Here is a 7,444-nt window from a genome sequence, read left to right on the forward strand (position 1 = left end):
AGCATCTACCTCCCTAAGCAGTATAGTCAAGTTCCCTTTTTCATGTCTATATTTTCTCCTCATAATACTTTCCAACCCTGGATGCCTACAGGCCTAGGTTCAAAAGGAAGGTGCATTTTATTCATTTGGTTTGTGATTTCGAGGGCATGACACTAACATGAGAGGTAAGCATTCAAATATCATTGGGGAGAAGGTGAGCGTAGTAGCCAAATCTCACCATCCTCTCCACTGTAACCACTAAGATACTGAGAAAAAGTATGTATCACTACCATGAAGGTCTCAGGTCAGTATCAAACACTCAGAGTCAGCATGGTTTTTGGTTATCTGCAATTTAAGGAGGGTGTGCTCAGCATTTCTGTGAGTCCCTGGTGAAGCTGAGTCAGAACAGAACATAAGTGGATCTAGATCCCTCCAGGGCAGTGAATCTAGACCCCTCTATTAAACTGCTTCTGAGCATACACAGTAGGGACAAACTTAGTTGCCCGAAGTGAAAATGTAGCTAGCTCTGTTTGATATTTAGGTACATACATGCAAAGTAGGTCATTAAACAAGACAGTGTAGAAGACGTTGGGTGACTCGGTAGCTTACTGGATGTTAAAGTGAAATAAGCTACCTCATACTAGCGTGTACTATGTGTGTCCACACAGGTTATTAGTGCAGAGTGGTCAGTAGGGTGCAGCTAGATTATTGGGGTTGTTGGTTGTAGCTGTGTTGATCTAAGGACATAGGCAGACAAGGTTCTTTGGATAGATGTTGTATCTTTTATTAGACCAACTAAATAGTTGGAAAATTTGTTCTTTGCAAGCTTTCGGGCACAACACCTTTCTTCAGGCATAAAGAGAGTCTGCTGGTGAACTGTGTGCCTCTCCTGCATAAAATAGAAGCCAATATGCAAAATGCAGGTCTGTGCAAAGTCAAATGTGTGATACTGAGGATCAGAGGGATAGGAGACAACAGGTGTGAAACATGTGAAGGGGGAAGGGGGACTGTTGAACTGGTGAAAGAAGAATGCAGCTAGTACAATGCAGACAGGTTATCCAGGAGTATCAGATGGCAGGCAGGTCATAATGTGCCATAAATCCAATGTCAATATTTAGTTCATGATTTGTTATTGCACGCTAACTTCCCAGCCAGATGATTCCTGAATATGGAGCAACATCAAATTGTTCTGCTGCAAGAGGAGAAGTAGGAAGAGAATTGTGGCTCAGAGACTGTGTCCTAGAACATTTCAATTCCTCTACATCTCCCCTCATACTACAAGGGGATTTACAAGGAGAGATAAATTTCTTCCACCCTTGTAAAAGTAGAGATTACTCCCTGCTTCTTTCCCAAGCCGCCACTTCTGCCCCACTTCTTCTCTGCCCTGCAATATCTATTCTCTTACAGGAAGAAATAAGTACCAGGTCTGGCTCCTAGGTCTAGATATGCTGAGTAAGGAAGGGGAATGGGTCTTTTAACTCTGTCAGTTTTATGATTTAGCCATTTAAGATAAGGGGACACTCTTATCTGTAGAAAAAATGAGTTTACATCCTCTTTCCTTTAAATGATTATACCAATAAATCAGTAAATTGTTACTTTAAATGCCTCCGTAAATATATTTATTAATTGCTTTAAGCCAATTGCTTACTGTTTTTAATTGTAAGTACATTTACAGAAACACTGAAATTCACTTGATGTATGTTACTGAAGTGAAAAGCTTTTTCTCTGACAGATGGACATAGTATTGGGTTGAGTTATTTCTTATTAGGGCTTAGTAGGCTCAAATATAGCGTCTTGGATCTCAGTTTGTACTTTTCATTTAATTATAAATCTCTCTGAGTAATGTATTATTAATAATGGGTTTACAAGCTGTTTATTTAAATGTCTATGAGAGTTTTTTTTAAATACCAGATTTTTTACATCTTTAGATTTTTTTTTTTAAATATTCAAAGCAAAATGAATTATAATCAATTTACCCTGTTTGCCAAGGCACCTGCAGAGCAAGGAGAAAAAAAAGCCACTTCATACAGCACATCATGTTTCTATCACGACTATAAAGCCTAATGTAACTAGAAGCATGATTCTGGAACATTTCCAAACCTTAAAACAGGATTTAAAAATGTTGCTAAACATTCTCATCCATGCATTTTAGAATATGATAATTTAGCATAAAATATGTAAATTTTAGTTTTGATGCATTTAAAGGACATGATCCTAATGACTTCAGGATCAAGTATGTGAATCAGGAAAACATGCAAGCATGTTCTTGAGTCTACTGCTATTCTAGAAAGACCTTATACATATCCTTAATTTTCAGGGTGATTTCAAATCAAATATATGCTTAAATCATTTCCTGTATCAAACCCGAGAGAACTTCAGGCCAATGTCACTCCTGTACCATCTTTATAAGTGTTATGAATGCCTTATTGTTAATCGCCCCTCACCTCATATAAAACAACATCTCATACCAAAACAAGCTGGATTAAGACCAGGCAAGTCCTACACAGGTCAAATACTAAACATCACTCAACATACAGAAAATGGACTTGAGAATGGGATGATAACTGATGCTGTGCTTGTAGCCTATCAATGGCATACGACACAGTCAGCCACAGAATCCTGCTTGCCAAAGCCTACAATATGACGCACAACTATCATCTAGTGCAGCTCACTCAATCTCTTTTGGAGAATAGATGTTTTTACGTAAAACTGTGCAAGAAATGAAAATGCTGGAAATGACAACAACATGGCCTCCTACAGGGCACCATGCTAGTACTGATTCTCTTTAACATATATACCAATGACCGACCCACACAGAGTGATACAAGAAGCTCATATATGCTGATGATCTATGCATCATGTTGCTAGAGAAGGACTTTGCCATTGTCAAGAACAGAATAACATGTGCACTGAGCAACCTCTCAGATTATTACAATAAAAACCAGCTTTGCACCAACCCAGCCAAGAAGCAGGTCACAGCCTTTCACCTATGCTACAGGGAAGCCAAGCAGAAATAAACATCATCTGGGATGAAATCCCACTGACTAACCACCTGAAACCTGTGTACTTGGGGATTATATTGGACCACTTACCTCCATAGTACATGTAGAGAAGACAAAAGAGAAAGTCAGCACCCACAACATACTTCAAAAGTTGGTCACCTCAAAGTGTGCAGCGAATACAGCTACATTACAAATCACTGCTACTGCCTTGTGTTACTCCATTGCAGAGTATGCATATCTAGTATAGGAGCAAACAGTTCATGCCAAGAAACTAGGCACGGTTCTAAACAACAGCTGTTATAAAATATCAGGATGTCTACAGCCAATCCCAAAGGATAGCCTGTACTTACAGGCTTGCATTGCACCACCTGATATCAGAAGAAAGGTAGCGAGCCAAAAAGAAACATCACGACAGATGGAAGACCCTAGGCATCCACTCTATGGTCACACAGAAGTAACCAAATGGCTTAAAGGACAAAAGCATGTTGTGCCCTTGGACACAGCAGTTGACAGGGAGCGACTTAGGTTATGGAAGGAAAGAGTATATGAAAACAGATGCCTTGAAATGGACCTGAAAGACCTTCCCAGAGGTGCTGATACAGACTGGCCAGTATGGTGATTCCCAGACCCAGACAATGGAGCACCTGCTCATTTGCCAATTTCTTGGTGAGACCTGTACATGGGACAACCTCACTACAGCAATGGAAAGAGTCATTCACTTGTGCATGATTCTGGAAAAACATCTAGTCTATGACAAGGGAAGAAGGAAGAGAAGGAGAAGGAGGTAGTTCTTTTTGGGGATGTAAGAATATCTACTTCTCAGATGTTCTTCACAGGAAGTTCTTGCCAAATAAATAAATAAATAAATAAATAAGATATAAACAAAACATCCAGGTGTAGCCCATCTAAGTAATGCTCTAAACCTGGAAATAATTAAGTCTATGCATATATTTAGATATATGCCATAAAGTCAGCAGAACTATAAATACATACATTTAAGTACGTGGTTAAGGCTTTGCAGCTAATCATGCCTTAAGTTGTAACCTCACTACATGCTCAACCAATTAATGGTGAGATAAAACAACCAATAAGCTAAAAAATTGTTCCACAAAAAAGTGAAGTAACATTGTAGCTTGTTGATTGATTATGTGGCCAAGTGCTCCCTTGTGGCTGGAAGCCCTGTCAACTGAGGGGGTCTCGGCCACAGGGGTGCAGCACCTTCTGCCAGCCCCAGAGCTGACAAGGCTAGCAATGGCAGCAGTATTCCTAGCACTGCCCCCAATGTCAACCTTGTCAGCTATAGGGCTTTCAGTGGAGAGAATGCTGCCACCGCTGCAAGCTTCGTTGACTACAGGGCTCGCAGAGGGGACATCATCATTGGCTGCAGGGCCCACAGTGGGGGCAGCAGGGAGAAGGCTGCAGTGTGGGGCTCACAGTGGGCAGTTCTCCCCACTGCACCTGCTGTGAGCCCTACAGCCCACAAGGCTTGCAGTGGGAGCAGTGTTCTCGCTGCTGTCTCTGCTGTGAGATTTGTTAGCTGCAGACCTTACAGGCACAAGAGCCAGTCCTGGAGAACAAGTCCAGCTCATTTGCACATTTTTTTCCTCCACCTCCTTAGCTTCTTTAAGTTTTGATGATAAAAGTTATCCAGCTTCTGTGCTTCTTCTTTCTTTATCAATCTTACACTACTTTTCTTTCCCACAACCACTGTGTCCACCTGTTCTATGGTATATCCCAACCCCCTTTTTCAGTGGGTAGAAAACCAACCTTAATTTTCTATGATTCTAAAAAAGCAGAAAAGCTTTCCTGCCCAGAAAGCAGACAGATCTTGGGGCTGGCTGGTACCTGTCCTGTTTGGGGCAGGAAAGCATTTCTGCTTTCTTAGAATCACAGAAAATTAGGGTTGGAAGGGACCTCAGGTGGTCATCTAGTCCAACCCCATGCTCAGAGCAGGACCATCCCCAACTGGGTCATCCCAGCCAGGGCTTTGTTAAGGTGGGCATTATAAACTTCCAGAGATGGAGATTCCACCACCTCTCTGGGTAACCCGTTCCAATGCTTCACCACTCTCCTAGTGAGATTTTTTTTTTCCTAATATCCAACCTAAACTTCCCTTGCTGCAACTTGAGACCATTGCTCCTCATCTTGTCATCTGCCACCTCTGAGAACAATTTAGCTCCATCCTTTTTGGAACCAGCTTCAAGTAGTTAAAGGCTGCCATCACATTCCCATAACGCTGTGGGAGATGGTATTAAAAACCACCTTCTGCATCCTGGTTTGTGAGCTCCAAGAAGAGTTCACAAACCTACATTTTGCATACTGGCTTCTATTCCATCCAGAACACAAAACAAAAGCAGACTCTCCCCATCTCTGTTTGCGTCTGAAAACTTGCAAAGAACAATTTTTCCAACTCTTTAGTTGGTCCAATAGAAGATATCACATTTGCCCAAGAAACCTTGCCTACCTGTGTCCTTAGACCAACGTGGCTACAAGCAACACCTCCAAGAACAGAAGCATTTATCTGTGTGCTGTAGTTGACTAGTACACCATTTGGCCCTGCCTCAGGGTTAAACTTTATCCCCACTGAAATGAAGTGGGTCCTGTTTTAGTGTTAAACTTTGTCCACACGAAGATGAAATCAGCAGTTAAATTTAATCTTTACTGAGATGAAGTCCACCCTGCCTCAGGGTTAAATTTCATCTCCACCGAGATGAAGTGGGTCCTGCCTCAAGGTTAAACTTCATCCTCACAACGATGAAGTTGGTGGTTACACATCATCCCCACTGAGATGAAGCTGGCGGTTAAACTTCTTTCCCACTAAGATGAAGTGGGTGGTTAAATTTCATCTTCACCAAGATGAAGTCCACTGCGCCTCAGGGTTAAACATCATCCTCACCAAAATGAACTGGGTGATTAAACTTCATCCCCACTGAGATGAAGCATGCAGTTAAATTTCATCCCCACTGAAATGAAGTCTCCTACCTCAGAGTTAAAGTTCATCCCCCCGTGAGATGAAGCTGGCGGTTAAATTTCATCCTCACTAAGATGAAGTCCACCCTGTCTCAGGGTTAAACTTCATCCCCACCAAGATGACATTGACAGTTAAATTTCATCCCCACCAAGATGAATTTCCCCAGCCTCAGGGTTAAATTTCATCTCCACCGAGATGAAGTAGGTCCTGCCTGAAGGTTAAACTTCATCCCCACAGAGATGAAGTTGGTGGTTAAACATCATTCCCACCAAGATGAAGTCCGCCTTGCCTCAGGGTTAAACTTCATCACCACTAAAATGAAGCTGGCGGTTAAATTTCATCTCACTGAGATGAAGTCCATCCTGCCTCAGGGTTAAACTTCATCCCCACCGAGATGAAGTTGACAGTTAAATTTCATCCCCACCAAGATGAAGTTGCCCCAGCCTCGGTGTTAAACTTCATCCACACGAGATGAAGTTGGTTACACATCATCCCCACCGAGACGAAGTCCACCCTGCCTCAGGGTTAAACTTCATCCCCACCGAGATGAAGTCTCCGGTTAAATTTCATCCCCACTGAAATGAAGTCCCCTGCCTCAGGGTTGAAGTTCATCTCTTTCTCAGCATGAGCCTCAGCTTCCCAGGCAGCTTATGATACCCTGCAATAGCATCTCAAGCACCTCTTTGCCTCTGGTTTTTGGGGGTGCCAGCTGCAGCCCTGTTGGTAGGGTGGCCATCATAGAGGACATTCTGTTTTCTGCTACTCTGTCCTCTATTGACATGAAACCCCACACCTTGATGTCCATTTTTCTCTCCAAATACGAAAATAGATACGAAACCGGACGCCTTTATTTTTCTCTTCAAAATAGAGGACACAGAGGACCTAAAGGCGTTGGGTTTCATATCAATAAGAGGACAGAGGACAACTGGACTGTCCTCTATGCTAGCCACTCTACCTGTTGGTCCAAGGCCGCGTTTCCCAATCAGCGTGCCATCAGAAATGAACAGGCGTGCCGCACTTTTTGCCGTGGCAATGAGCTGCAACAGGTACAAGGCTGGAGAAGGCCTTAACAGGTGTGCCAGGAAGGGGGAACTGGTATTAACACAAGTGTGCCTGAGGCAGGAAAAGCTTGGGAAGCGCCGGTGTAAGGCCGCAAGCAGACAAGACTCTTTGGCTGCACAGGATATGAGCCACCTTTCCAAACGATTGAGCGGGTCTAATAAAATGATACCACCCCTCCTTCCCCAAAGAGCCTGGGCTGCCTTTGCCTCCGGCGCCCTTTCACTTCCCTTCCCTCCTTCCACATCCTCGGGCGGTGCTTGGGCTGCGCGACCTCGCCCTACCAGGCCTGCTCCTGAGGCGGCTGGCGGAGAGGAGCCCGCGGCCGGGGCGGGAGGAAAGGGGCCGGGGTCCTCGCCTACGGGGCGCCAGCGCGCACACCTCCCCGGTCCAGCAGCGGGGGTGGGGCGGGGGGGCAGCTCCCCCGGCCCCG

Source organism: Alligator sinensis, unplaced genomic scaffold (assembly GCF_000455745.1).
Source record: "Alligator sinensis unplaced genomic scaffold, ASM45574v1 scaffold956_1, whole genome shotgun sequence".
Taxonomy (NCBI): domain Eukaryota; kingdom Metazoa; phylum Chordata; order Crocodylia; family Alligatoridae; genus Alligator; species Alligator sinensis.